This window comes from Nansenia antarctica (genome assembly GCF_963989245.1).
Source record: "Nansenia antarctica genome assembly, chromosome: 3".
NCBI lineage: Eukaryota > Metazoa > Chordata > Actinopteri > Argentiniformes > Microstomatidae > Nansenia > Nansenia antarctica.
Window position 1 is genome coordinate 12472980 of NC_137688.1, and position 14025 is coordinate 12487004.

The window sequence follows — 14025 nt, forward strand, 5'->3', positions numbered from 1 at the left end:
AGTTGAATATACACACGACTAATAACAATGGCAACACCTGAAAAATAATGGTCTCTCTAGGCACAAGGCACAAGTTGTATCCTCTTGACACCTTTTTGCCTCAATCAGTTTAGCCTATTGCTTAGTGTATAAACATGTCATGTAAGGCCTGGACCATAGCCTCCGCTTGTGTCCTCTCCAGTAGGAAAAACAAGTTGAGCCATTCACCAGTGTTTGGTGTAAACAAAAAGCCACATGGTGCTGGCTGTACCACTACCTACATGGCATGTTTACTCTGGATTCCTATCATCCCTCATACTTCTTTTGTATTTTCCTCCAGGAGACCAGTGACGATGAAAACATATATGGCTATGATGAGATAGATATAAAGAGCACGAACCCACAGGAGTCACAATTCCCCAGTGTGAAACGGTCACTTTTACAAGGTGTGTTATTGTGACCTGTATCAAGTGCATGCTGAAATCTTTACTGAAAAGTTTGTGCAAATCATCCAGGAAAAATATAGATTTTTTTGTCAGGGTTATCCAAAGTAGTGTTTGTTTACTGTTTCAACTGCAAGTAGTTGTATTAACCTTGTAACAAGACAAGGACCAGACGAAAACTGTTTTGTACCAATTCCGATTCTACTGTTTTTCTTTGATTTGTTTGGTCAGCAAAATGTCAGCAAGTTCTATACTCTTGACTGTTGAAAAGAGAAGTTTGTGAATACAAACCTAGGCAGGCAGATCTCATGTTACATGGGAGGGGCTTTGGTAACAGAGAATGGGGGAAGAGACACCTTTTCAGCGTTGTGTAGAATATGAGTGGGGGCTATTTGTTTGAAAGTGACATGAAGTCATGAAAAACAGGAAATGAAACGGCTTACTTTGCATGTTCATTACAGAGCAAATGCATACTAACCAGGTTAACCCGTTAAGCCTGTCAGGAAGTTGATAACGTTACACCACAGCTCAGTTCAAAATGCAGTCATGCTAGTGGATGTGTCAAGGGTCATTATCATCAGTATCTCATGCTATTTTGTCCACCGTGTAAACTGCTTAGCATCTATGTTGATATTGTTTTTTCCACAGTGTTTGAGTGTGCCTATGCCCAGTTTGTGGTCCCATGGTACAACGTTCCTGAGCCCTGTGACAGTCAACCTCTGCATCAGCTGCTGTGGAAAGACTTTGACTGTTTCGCCGATGAAGTCATCAGCCATGCCAAAGACTTTGATGTCTGCACTGCGAGTGTGGGTTGCGTTCGCATCCTGACCCAACACCTGCATAATGCTAAGCAGTCTGATAGGTGCGTTTTTTTTTACGTTGAAGTCAATTGAATACCCCAAGAATAACCTGTACAGCAGGGGAGGCTGGTGGAGATAGCAATCAGAGAACGGGTTATCTGTGTGTGATACCATTCCTCATTCCATTCCATGCATTGCAATGAGCCGTCCTCCGATTTCTCTCTCCTCTGGGTGTACAGAATGTACACTGTGTAGTGCTATAGCATTGCTTTCCTACTCTGAAAATGGTTAACTTTTTATTGTTTTGAATAAAACATAAACTTTTACATTTGTAGTTAACTCAAAACTTTTATTTTCTCTCTCGCATTTAACATGACCAAATAGACAGAATTTCCACAGTCAGATGGTATTTATAAATCTGCACAAGTCATTGATCCAAACACCCTAGGCCAATATTGTGTTCTGATGATGTCATAGATCCTAAAGCAGTTGTTGTTGCATTTCTCTGTCTGTCTCAGAGAGCCATTTTTCAGCTCTAGGGCACAGGAAGTAGCAGTTCTGCGAGTATTTTCTGACGCATTGGTGCGAAATCTTTTTCCTGAGTCTCTAAGAGGGCTGGACATCAACCACTGCGCCCTAAAAGAGATTGTTGCTTTAAAGGGTAAGAACATGTCAGTGCTACATTACGTGTATTAGAAATATTGCATATATTTTGGTAATGTACATAATCTTTTAACTTCATATGAGATCATACTTGGCACAAAATGTGTTTTTGCGGTCTACTGCTGATGTAATGGGTTAAACACACGTAATTGTCATACCTCAGTGGCTTTGATCATAGTAGTCAGTGCAACAGGTTTTATGATTACATTACATTTATGGCCTAGTAATGAGGAGTCATTTTACTGTTATGGTGTAAAACATTAACCTTTGCACCGCTACTGTTATTCGGTAACTTTGGTATGGCTCATTTCATCTGTGGATCAGATGTACATTTAGAGATGTCATGCATGCGTTGAACCAAGTGTCAAATGTTTCTGGTCATTTACTGTATATTCCTTCAAAAGCCAAAACTAAATATGCAGTATACATTACGTCATATAAGCATGACCCAGTTTCCCCCTTTTTTTATCCAGTAGCTCCTTAACTTCTGATTTCACATTGTCATCTAATTAACTGCGTTGTCCATCTCCCTCAGTGTTGGAACTGCTGGTGAAATGGTTCTCTGACCCAGACAACCTCAACCAGCTGGTGGTGAGTCAGATGGAGGTGGCGGCCCCCAAGAGCTCTGCGGAGGACCTGAGTGATTCAGACTCCGACAGGGCCTCGCCAGCCTCCCAGGGGAGTGAGGGCGGCGGAGCGTAAGTGTGACATTCCTCCTGAGCAGTAGGCTCTCTTCTCCTGGTGTACTGCAGCACATGGTTTAGATGTGTGCTGATCATAATTAGAAATGTGGTTCTTCCTTGATGACTATTTTTCATATTAGGACGCGGGATGAAAATGAGGACTCTCAGGGCAGTGCCAGCAAATCCAAAAAGAAAGGTGTGTGTCTGTCTGTCTGTCTGTATGTGTGAGAGAGAAAATAACTTTGTATAGACTATATTAACTTAACCAAAACAAAATTCATGCAACTAATGTTATTTTGGTTCCAGTTTGTGGCAAGCTCATTTTGTTTGTGTCAATTTCCTTTCCCCCCCTAGTCTACCCCAGGGGGCTATTGTAGTTTACACAATAAAATACCCAATGCCATTTAATCCACCATCAAAATGTCAACCCATAGATAACCTTAAATGCTTTTTTGGTGTTTTTGTTTTTGTTGTTGTTGTTGTTGTCGCAGCCAACAAAATGAAGGAAGGGTGGGCTAAATTTGTAGAGAAGATGACATATAAGAAAGACAAAAAGAAGAAGCTGAAGAAAAAGCAGCACAGGCTGATGTCGATGTCCATAGAGACCCAGCAGCACCTGTACGAAGATGATTATGCGAGTAGCCAGGAGGGCTCCATCCTGGACCTGCAGGACTCCGATGGTGTAAGGACACCTTACTGCTCTGTTCCAGTCAGACAACACTAACCATTCAGCTGGTGATGAAGTCTGCGACATGACTGATGTGTCTGTTGTGTGTTGGCTCATTAGGAGGACAGTGGTTTGGAGAGCTACTTAACCAGCGTCCAGGAGGACATGATGGAGTTCAAGCTGTCGTACGAGATGTGGCGGGTCGGCCACTGGACTGTCAGCGTCCCTCTGGTGAGTCACTCATAAATCACTTACATAGATAGATAGGTACTTTATTGATCCCCGAGGGGAAATTCAATCGTTACAGCAACGCTGACCACAAAACAACAACAGAATAAAGTGACAATTGAATAATAGGCTAAATAAAATAAATACAAATACAAAATAAAGATAGACCAATAGACATTTGGGGCCGTATATACAGTAGGTAAGATTTAACATCCTCCAGCCTGACTGATCACCCAGATGGAGCCAGCCGGAGGAGGAGTTGTACAGGCACTTATGTCACCAAGGAATGCTTTGAACTCTATTGCAAGTTTTGTAGTGGAGCTTTGTGAAGACATGTCCTTCGCTTCGTTTTGTTAATATTTGAGATAGTATTGTCTGTGAACAGAGAGGCCAACTGAGGCCAAGCTTGATACCATTTCTCAACCCATTCCATTCATTACAATGCCTGACTGAGAGTATCCCCTGTAGGTGGAGATGGAGAAGGAGGAGTTGTGTTTCACTGTTCACCTGGAGGAGAGAGACAACCCGGAGAACCTCCACTGGGGCGTGAAGAAGGCCCAGACAGAAGTCATCTACTTCCGCAACCGATGGCAGGTCAGGAATGGATGTAGAGATTATGCTCTTGTGTCTCACTACGTAACACATTACAATAGTGAACTCATAGGAAGGCTTAGGTTAGAGAGGCCGAACAGCAATCGGTAGGAGGGTGTTAGCTGGTGACTGGAGGGTTGCTGGCATCATATCTTAAGTGCCTACCACTGCTGTTGTGCCCTTGAGCAAGGCACTTAACTCCCACCAAGGCTGACTATGAGCTCTGATCTCCCTGGGGGTGTGGAAAAGGCTGTTTGTAGGCTGTTGTTATGAGAAACTCTGAGAAAAATGTGACTAGTGCATTAAGTTACATAGTCTGTATCTATGTACTCATCTGTTGATGTAAAAACAGAACCGATAGACTAAGTAATAAGTCTGGAATGCAACAGATACCACAATAGTTAACTCGATTAAAATGGAATGCACGCCCTGTTATGGATGTTGCATAATAGAACGTTAGAAAACAATTCTGCCAAAAGTCTGAAAGTAGTCTCCTTCGCCTCTAGTGCCTTTTGTGTCAACAAAATGGGGGACATATCTTATCATGCCACAACATGCCTACTGTCTATGAAATGTGTGTGACGGTTCAGTTGTTTCAATGTAATATTTGCTTTTGTTTTGACTTTTTAGGACAGAGCTAACTTACCCTCACTATTAGTGCTGGAGGACACTGTCGATGAGGAGTTTATGGATGAAGCTAGAACATCCCTGCAACTCTTCTTACAGGTCGCCTACACTGGTACACTTTACTGGCACAAGAACGAAAAAAAAAAGCACAGACTGATGACTTGATGGAAAATCCAAAGTTAAACCACTTCCCATTTTCATTCTAGGGGCTGGTCTCTGATGATCTGATTGGCCACAGTCAGCCAGTGTTTGAGTTCCTCTGCCCACTTGACAAACTGATGAACGAAGAAGAGCATCCTCTGGGAGTGTGGGGTCTCCTCAGCAACCTGGCCTACTTCCTAACTCCAGGACAAGAGGAAGAGGAGGTAGGCATTTCCACATACACACAGATGCCATACGTTGGGACTTGAGTTGGTCAAGGATACCAGAGTCTTGATGCTATCGTGAATCAGGGTCGCTAATGGTGCCCCCTGGTGGAGCATTCAGAAACACCAGAGGTTGTGAGGGACTGATCTGAGGTAAAATTAGCCTTGAAAAGTTTATTAGTTTATAATTTTGTGGACAGTCCCCATTAATTAACAGTGCAGTAAAAGGAGCAGCTTTATCCTACGTGGCTAATTTCCAGTTGTAGACCCAGGCAAGTTGTCAGGCACCCTAAAATACATTAGTTAAAAAGAAGAAAATTACATTACATCAAGCATAAGCAAAATGGAGAAAGACATAAACATATCACACACAATTGAAGCAAGCACAAACAAGCAAGCACAGATGATGGCAGCAACATCAATGCAGTTCATGCGATCAAAAACAATACGAAGGGGACAAGGGAAAAGAAAATAGTCACAGCAACCACATTGAAAGCACATACAAGACATACATGCAGGCGGGTAGCAGAGATGGAGGGGCAGCACCGATGATTATGTCACATATAACACACACGTCACATCTGACAGAGATGAATGTGTGCAGTTATAGTTATCGGACAGCCATGTTTTCAGGATAAGCTGACTTAACAGGCGCTCTTTATCTTATTTTCAGCACAACATTGTTCAAGTAGAAGCCAAACCGGATGATTTGAACTCGTCACGCCTAGAGGTCGCACCCCCAACTGCATCCGAGAGCCTGAATGACAACCCTGGTGAAGCCATTGATGTTTTTCTTTCCCCGACTATCACCATCACCGATAGTGACCCTCCTCCAGACCCTCCTCAGAGCTGTGGAGATCAGGGGGCTGCGTCCATTGTGAACTCCGACTCTTTGTCTAAATTGACCAGCCTGTTTGACAAAGTAGGGGAGTCGGGGAACGCCATAACCTCTCACTGTAAAATGATCATCAAAGGGCTGTCCAAGAGCAGGTCGGAAGAGAATATGTTCCCCTCGAACGAAACGAGCCCAGAGGCCTTCGACGACCCTGACTGCAAACCACATTCCAGGCAAAATGGAGGCTCGCAGTGTGACATCCCTGAGGGTCTGTCGTGGCTTAATTTCACTGGGAAGTCCAGTAAAAAGGAAAAGCTCTGTCTCCGACTGCCAGTGGGGTGGAGCAAAGGAAAGGACCAGTTTGGGAGTTTGCCCAGGGGCCAGGGGAGTTTGCCCAGGGATGAGTGTCTTAAAAAGGACCAATCCAACTTGGAGCATCTTGAAGCCACCAAAGCTTTATTTGATTTATTGAAAGAAATATCTGGTGAGTGTGACTTCCTAACTGACTTGAAATCCTGGTAATGGAAGAGTTTACGATTTTGCAATCAGCGCCTTCTTTTATGTTCTACACAGGTAATTCCATCCTCCTCAACATATTTGATGCCATTTTGAAGCCAGTAATGCCGATAATGAAAAAGTAAGAATTGATCTCTCCCCTTTTTCCCCTGCACTCTTGGTTTGTCATTGTGTCAGTCACATTACCAATATGATCTACAAAGGGCTTTTAAGAATGGGTTATCTGTAATATACATCTGTACATTACATTCTGTACATAAGCTACCGTAACTGTACAATACTCATAACTGTATATACCTCTAAACTACCATACTTGCCATACTGTACCCATCACTATCTGTCATGTCATGCAACACTGTCATGTTTGTATATCATGTTCTTATATCACCATTTGCACTTCTGGTTAGGTGCTAAACTGACAAATGTCGTTGTCTGGTACTTGTACTCTGCAATGACAAAGTTGAATCTAATCTAATCTTCTTTAGGAAAGTGAACACCTTCTTGAATAAGATGAACCCAACAGAAGCCCAGATGGCGTCCTACATGGACAACCTGCGTGAGAAGCTGTGGCCCGAGACCAGACCAGAGGTGCCCAGACACCACCGCAGCCCAGAGGAGAAGAGTGAGACCAAGGACAGGGCACACAGCCTCATCAACTCCAAATGTAAGCCACCACATATCCCGCTACACTCTCTTATCAACACAGCTTTTGATATTGAAGTAGAATTGTATTTATTAGGGTTATTCTATTTATTATTTAGAGCTGTTAATCGTCACACGGAAATTAGGACTTGTTTCGGGTCTGTTGACTAACCTTATGTTCTTATCATCCTAGATTCAAACTACTTGATATTGAAGAAGACCGATATGGAGACAGTGTTCAAGATCTTCCAGGACCGTGAAGAAAACAAGAAGCTTGTTTATGTGAGTTTCTCACCTCCTTCGCTGGAGATTCACCTAGTCTCAGGATCCCATCGTTAACTCGTCAATATTTCAGTGCTCCCTCTATATTTTCTCAACTGTTTGTGAAACCTTTGACTCATCTTTGCTTTTTTCTCTTTCGACAGATGTTGCTTTCATTCCTATTGAGAGAGCTTCTGCCTGACGAGGATGCCTTAAATGTGAACGCCATAGCCCTGCAGAAAGTGAATTCCAGCTATTGTAACATGTGATTTTTAAATGATACATTTCATCAGTTAATTCTTATTTAAAGTAACATGGTTAAACATGATTTAACTATGAACTATGATTTTTGATGTTTTAGAAAATGAAAATGTATTTATTGAATTTGTTGTCATGCCTCCCACCTAATGATTCCTATAACTGTACTGGGATGGAGTATTGTAATGATTAAATCATATGATACTTTTCTAGAAATGTACATTTTACCTCTGATGCTGTGAACTGTACTTTGTTTGTAATATGATATTGTAAGTGAGTTGATTATGATCATGTATATATGTGGCAGCAAACCAATGTATGGTTATTCAAAGGAGTAACTTCCTCTACCAGTTTTGAAAATTAGAAACATTTGCTATCGATATGGTACTACAACTCGCAGGGATCCATAGATGTACTTTTTTATTATCACTGTTAGAATTTCACCTCTGGACCAGTCTGCAGGACACTTTTTGGTGGATAATATGTTTAAGTTTTATATTAAAGTTGTTGATCACTTAAAGCACTTTCATATTTGATGTGGATTTGTTAAATGGTTAATATGGTTTGACTGAAGCTGTTCATACACTATGACATTGTATGGGAGAATTGCTGGTGATATCACACTCATGTGCCTGTTGTTTGAAGGTCTACCATAGCTACTGTTTCTAAATGAAAGCTAAGATTGTGAAACAATTCAATGTGACAAACTTGTAATCATCTCTCAAATCAAGTGCCTTGTTAATAAAGCATTTTTTTAATGGAAATGTCATGCTCTTTGACCTGGCTCCTTTTAGATGTTCTAGTTATGTTGTAATATAGTCTATGCCTTATTCTGTCACACACATTGTCAATAGTTTATTTCCATCTCTGGAAAAAGCATCACTTCTCCTACACGGGTAAATTAAGAGGGAGTTGAGGTAGGGTTGTTCAGGATTGGTTTTAGACACTGGTGCATCTAGAAAGTAGGCATGAGAAGTGATGTTTGTTCTCCTGTTCCGTGATAATAATTAGCAGACAGGACACAATAGAAAGGCAATGGAGGAAGTTGTGGGTTCTCCTCGTGCTTCCATATTCCGCTGGCCTTGCATTACTAAAAGGCATTCACTGCTTTGATAATTACCTGAATCCAAGGATGAAAAGGAGATAATTAAATTAAACTAATTAAAAGAGAACACGTAATAATTTTCTTTAGATGGCCTATAATGACTAATGACTACTTTGAAGCTGTGCCTATGATTTACTTTGAAGCAAATGATATAGTGTACATATTAAAGCCAGTGTTATTGCCTATTGAATACAAGTAAACACTTGAATGAGAGGAATGTAAATGAGGTTGCACGAAATGTTATTACCCTGAAGCTAGAATCAATTGGAGTGTCAGCCAGCCAATATTGTATTGTTCCATTCTAAAGGAACTCTTCTTGCCCCTTTAGAATACAGTGAATTGCATTTACAGGTATTTCTTGTTTGATGGCACGATCATGCAAGCTGGTATTTTCACACTTGGTCTCTTTCAAGATTCAGACATTTTTCTGGGTATTTTTCCACGTATAGGCTACTCATTTTAAAAGAACTGAACTCAATCCTCTTTCAGTGAACTAAGATGTTTTGTACCGCCCTTCTGTTTGAAGGAGGACTCTCGTTTTCTTGCTGTTTGTTTCAGCAGTGATGAGGTCGCAGTCAACGTTCCTTTCACAGCATCTCTCATTTGAACTCAGGCCAATTATTTGCTTTGCGCCTGGGGTAATTGCACATTGATTGAGCGTGTACACAGCAAGCTCAGAGGGCCAAGGGAGCCATGCCAGTATAGCATGGAGCGGTTCCAATGTCAAGTGGACTGGGAGTGCTTTGCGCTCACATTGCACCCAAAAAAGCGAAAGGTGAACTAAAAGTGAACTGAACTCAGACCACCTCCCGAAACGATCTCAGTTCAGTGTACTTCAGAGGGGTGCATTCATGAAAAGTTTGCTGAACATCTCTGAGTTCACAAAGTTGGCCTGAAACCAAATACTGGGTAAAGAACACCGCCTCACATATCCCTTTGGTCAGTGGCGGACTCAGGGTGTTTGAAGGGCAGGGGCGAAAACATGGGACCCCATCAGTGCACACAAGTTTAGACCATTGGAAGGGCAGCCAATAGGGCACATCCTCTAATTTTGCCACTCAAAAGGGCACTTTAGGCACGTTTTTTTCAACTGTGGGGGCACATGGTCAAGTTTAGACCATTGGAAGGGCAGCCAATAGGGCACATCCTCTAATGTTGCCACTCAAAAGGGCACTTTTGCAACTCAAAAGGGCACTTAAGCGAGACGTTTTTCAACCGTGGGGGCACCAGGAGGGGCGGTCGCCCCCCCTGCCCCCCCCCTTGAGTCCGCCAGTGCCTTTGGTCAATCCATAGGTTCAAAAAGAAAACCCATGAAGACCAGTGTGGTGGTCTCAGTACTCTGCCGAGCACTACCACTCCTAGCCAGACGGTGGCAGCATTGTTTGGTGGCGTCCAGGAAGGTTGTTGCAAGATGGCTGCGCCCAGAGCCTTGGTTACGGCGTGAAGGTGCTTCTACGGTGCAGCTGTTGTACAACACATTCATCAACGGATCGGTAAGATAAACATTAGATTTTTTCCCCCCCACAAACACCATGCTAAGTATTTCTATTTGGTCAACTCGGTTGCATTTACCGAGCTGTCAATTCAGTCCCCTCGTGCGCTCTGTCATGAGTCCAGTACGTCCAGAACCTCTGCTCATAAACATAGATCTGTTCATAACCATAGATATGTTCATAAACATAGATCTGTTCATAACCATAGATCTGTTCATAAACATAGATCTGTTCATAACCATAGATCTGTTCATAACCATAGATCTGTTCATAACCATAGATCTGTTCATAACCATAGATCTGTTCATAAACATAGATCTGCTCATAAACATAGATCTGTTCATAACCCACCTTTCAATATAGATATGTTCATAACCCACCTTTCAATGTAGATCTGTTCATAACCCACCTTTCAATATAGATCTGTTCATAACCCACCTTTCAATATAGATCTGTTCATAACCCACCTTTCAATATAGATCTGTTCATAACCCACCTTTCAATATAGATCTGTTCATAACCCACCTTTCAATATAGATCTGTTCATAACCCACCTTTCAATATAGATCTGTTCATAACCCACCTTTCAATATAGATCTGTTCATAACCCACCTTTTCAACGCAGCTATCTTATCACGCTTTGTTTTCTGAGAACTAAAGCTGAGTGACAGCTGTTCCACAAAGACACTGGGTTGTCAATGAGGATAATTAGGCTATTCAATGTGTAGAAGCATCTCGTGACGTTAGAATTATAAGGTTCTATCTCAATTTTTGTCAAAATTTAGTTTTTTACATAATCTGATCCATTAGGTGTTTATTAATGCCTGTGTGGTGTTATTTTTTTAAATGTTGACATTTTTGAGTTAGTAATTCATAATAAAATACAAAGGTTCCATCTCACAAAACATAATGGAATGTAAAAACTTTGACGCTCAATATCTCTGAACTGCTCTAAACGGAGATAGAACCGTATAATTCTAAGCTCACGATGTGTCAGTAATGATCCAGCTTGAAATACGCCTGCTGTCCTCTTGTTTTTCCTTCCTGGGCCGGAGGACCCATAGGAGTGCTGCCGCTGGCTTCGGTTCGGTTCGGTTCCACCCCGGTGTACACCTGAGAACTCATCAATTAGCCTAATACGTGTCTCAGGAGGTGTGTATGCTGCTGGGTTGTAACTCAAGTCTGCACTCTGATTGGGTTCTCTGTCAGGACCAGGGTTTAATTCATTGAGCTTCAAGCTAAGGTGCTTGCATAGTTGCCCATGCAATGCCCAACAGACACCAACAGTGCCAAAAAGAAAAAGAAAATAATTGTTACTGTCTCTTGTTGTAATTAAATTTACAGTAAGATAATAGACGTCTTAATGCATGACTCCATATTGCAATGGCCTTACCTGTAGACCATTCACACTCATCTGTTCATGGTGAGGTCCTTGGATATTGGCAATCGTGCCAATAAAATGGAGGGGATTGATCAAATAGGCCAGCCAACGGTCTAGTACACCTACCGTAGCGGTCTGTCTGATATCTTGACTTCTCACTCCTGCTTGTAGCCTATTTATATTATGCTTATATTTCAGTAGGTCCCCTATATTGTATGAATGATACATTTGACCCAATTTAGCAGGGTGATTTTTTTTGGGTCTTATTTTCATTTGTCTTGGGGGGATTTGCCCCAAACTTTTCTTCTTAAGTGCTTTGCACTCTTTCACTGGCTCTTTGACTGCCGGCCAGCAGTCAATCTGACACTTCGTTACATACTGAAATCAATAGTCAGCCCCGGGGCTGGAGAGTTTGAAGGACTGAATGCTAATGTGATAGAATACTAACAGCATACGGGTCTGGTATTCAAGTTGCAGCTGATTTCAACCATATCAAGAGGTTGGTCTCACTACATTAGAGTTGCCTAGTTACAGCGTCCCAGCGGGTTTCTCATTAAAGTGAGGCTGCAGGTGTACCAAACATATGTCCACTCTGAGTCTGCAGTTCACCGACTGTCCCTTGAGTCACACTCACTGTAGAATTAAAAATGTTGGTGGATAGACAGCGGTATCTCCGCTCAGTCTTCACTGTTTTAAAATTGAATGTGAGACAAGACTCAGGAGAGTAAAACACGAGACATGAGGTTATTTATAATGTAACCAAGGACGCCCCGGCTTTGTTGTTGCTTTCTTTAATACCTTATTCCATTCACTATTGTATGACATCTGAGAGAACATTCCTAGCAGCTCCTAGTCAGTTGCAATCTGTGAATTCTTGATTTGTCGTACAATACTGCCCCTATACCTGTGTAATTTTGTAATGGCATTGTATTAAAATGCTTTTTTACAGTTACGCAAAATGTTACGCAAAATGTTTGCCTAATACTGTACATTATACTGTACCCTACAGTTAGTAGGGTAGACTAATTACAGTTCACTTCATCATTGATCATTACTTTGTCACACATGCCTATAAGCCTAGTTGTTGCAATTTGACATAAGCTACTGCCAGATAGACTACCAAACTAAGCTGGCAGGCGGTCAAAACAAGGTTCAGGGCATGTTTGATATATTGGCAGATTGATTCATTGACAATACTGTCTCTGTTTGTTACTTAATTATGTTTCAATTTCTTTTGGTAGTTCTGTGTAAAAGTGACCATGAGGACCAAAATGTTAAATTCATGGGAGCATGTCAGGTGTCACATGAAAGCGGTCAGGAATACATTTTTCAACCATCTTCCATTATAAAAATAGGAAAGCAAAGGTTTTTACTTCTGGTCAAACATATGAAAAAAACGGCTAAGAAAACATCTACAAAAGTCTTTAAATGTGTTCTAAAACAAAAGTATTTAAATGTGTTCTAATGGCAGGAATTTTGTAAGTTTAAGAATCAATGCCCAATACAAAAAAACCACATAAGTGTAAGATGTTTTAACATTTCTCTAACGCATGAAGAAGGATGATAATGCAAGTTAACACACGTAAGAATTATAGGTATACCTGTAATAGGTGTTTTTACTCATATCGATTTAGTTTATGAATTAATAAGTGATTAAAACTGATAATTGTGTTACCAAAACGGTAACAGAAGAACCCTTTTAGGTTTTCACAGCGGGTTCTACATGGAACATCTACATGGAACATCGGAAGGTTTCCAAAAGGACAGCCAAAACAACTGTGGGAAATCATACAATAGTAGTTACAAACGACAGCATACACCTCCTCACCAACCACAACACATTTATTTTCTTTTTTAACATTTGTAATGAAGAAGAAGACATTGTGAACCACAAATGTCATTGATTTACTTACTTACTGTAGCTCAACAACCAAAAAAGACTTTCATATCATAGCTAACACCCCACTATTTCTGCAGACACATTTAAATCTTCATTAGGAGTCTTTGGGAAACGTTGGGAGATAAAACCCAAGTAGATATTATGGTAATTTTGTTACCAAACAATCTGCACAATCTGCACAGTTCCTACAGTAAATGTGTATTTTAAATCTTCATTTGGAAATGTTAGAAGTGTTCCTTGTGCACATTATACTTGTTAATGTTTGTTATACTTTGCTATCAAGGGTTTTTATTAGGCATTACTGTATGTTTGAAAGTGAAAAACCGAGTCCCAGCATCATTGTGTTATCATGGATTGGCTTTTTTTGTCTGTGCCTGCAAATATGGACATAGAGTGGGTGCAAGCTTATCTGCAGCAAAGACTGATGTCCTTGTCTTTATGAACCCATTTGTTAGAGATAAAAATACCATCTTCAATCCGCAGAGTGCATAAAGGACAGCCTACCAGTGTGTTTGTCTGGTCGTTAGTATAATTGTTCGATTAATTTTTTATTGATGTCTCTGTTTTTCTCTGTGAAATGTGCCCAAC

General features: G+C 41.1%; 1 protein-coding gene across 2 annotated transcripts in view; it reads left to right on the forward strand.

Moving 5' to 3' along the window:
• The first annotated feature begins 10052 nt into the window (after positions 1-10052).
• Positions 10053-14025, forward strand: part of mrpl11 (mitochondrial ribosomal protein L11) — a 28385-nt gene continuing 24412 nt past the window's right edge. For both annotated transcript variants that reach the window (XM_080525284.1, XM_080525285.1), the window contains exon 1: positions 10053-10156. The gene's annotated coding sequence lies outside the window, so the exon portion shown is untranslated. The remainder of the gene's footprint in view (positions 10157-14025) is intronic.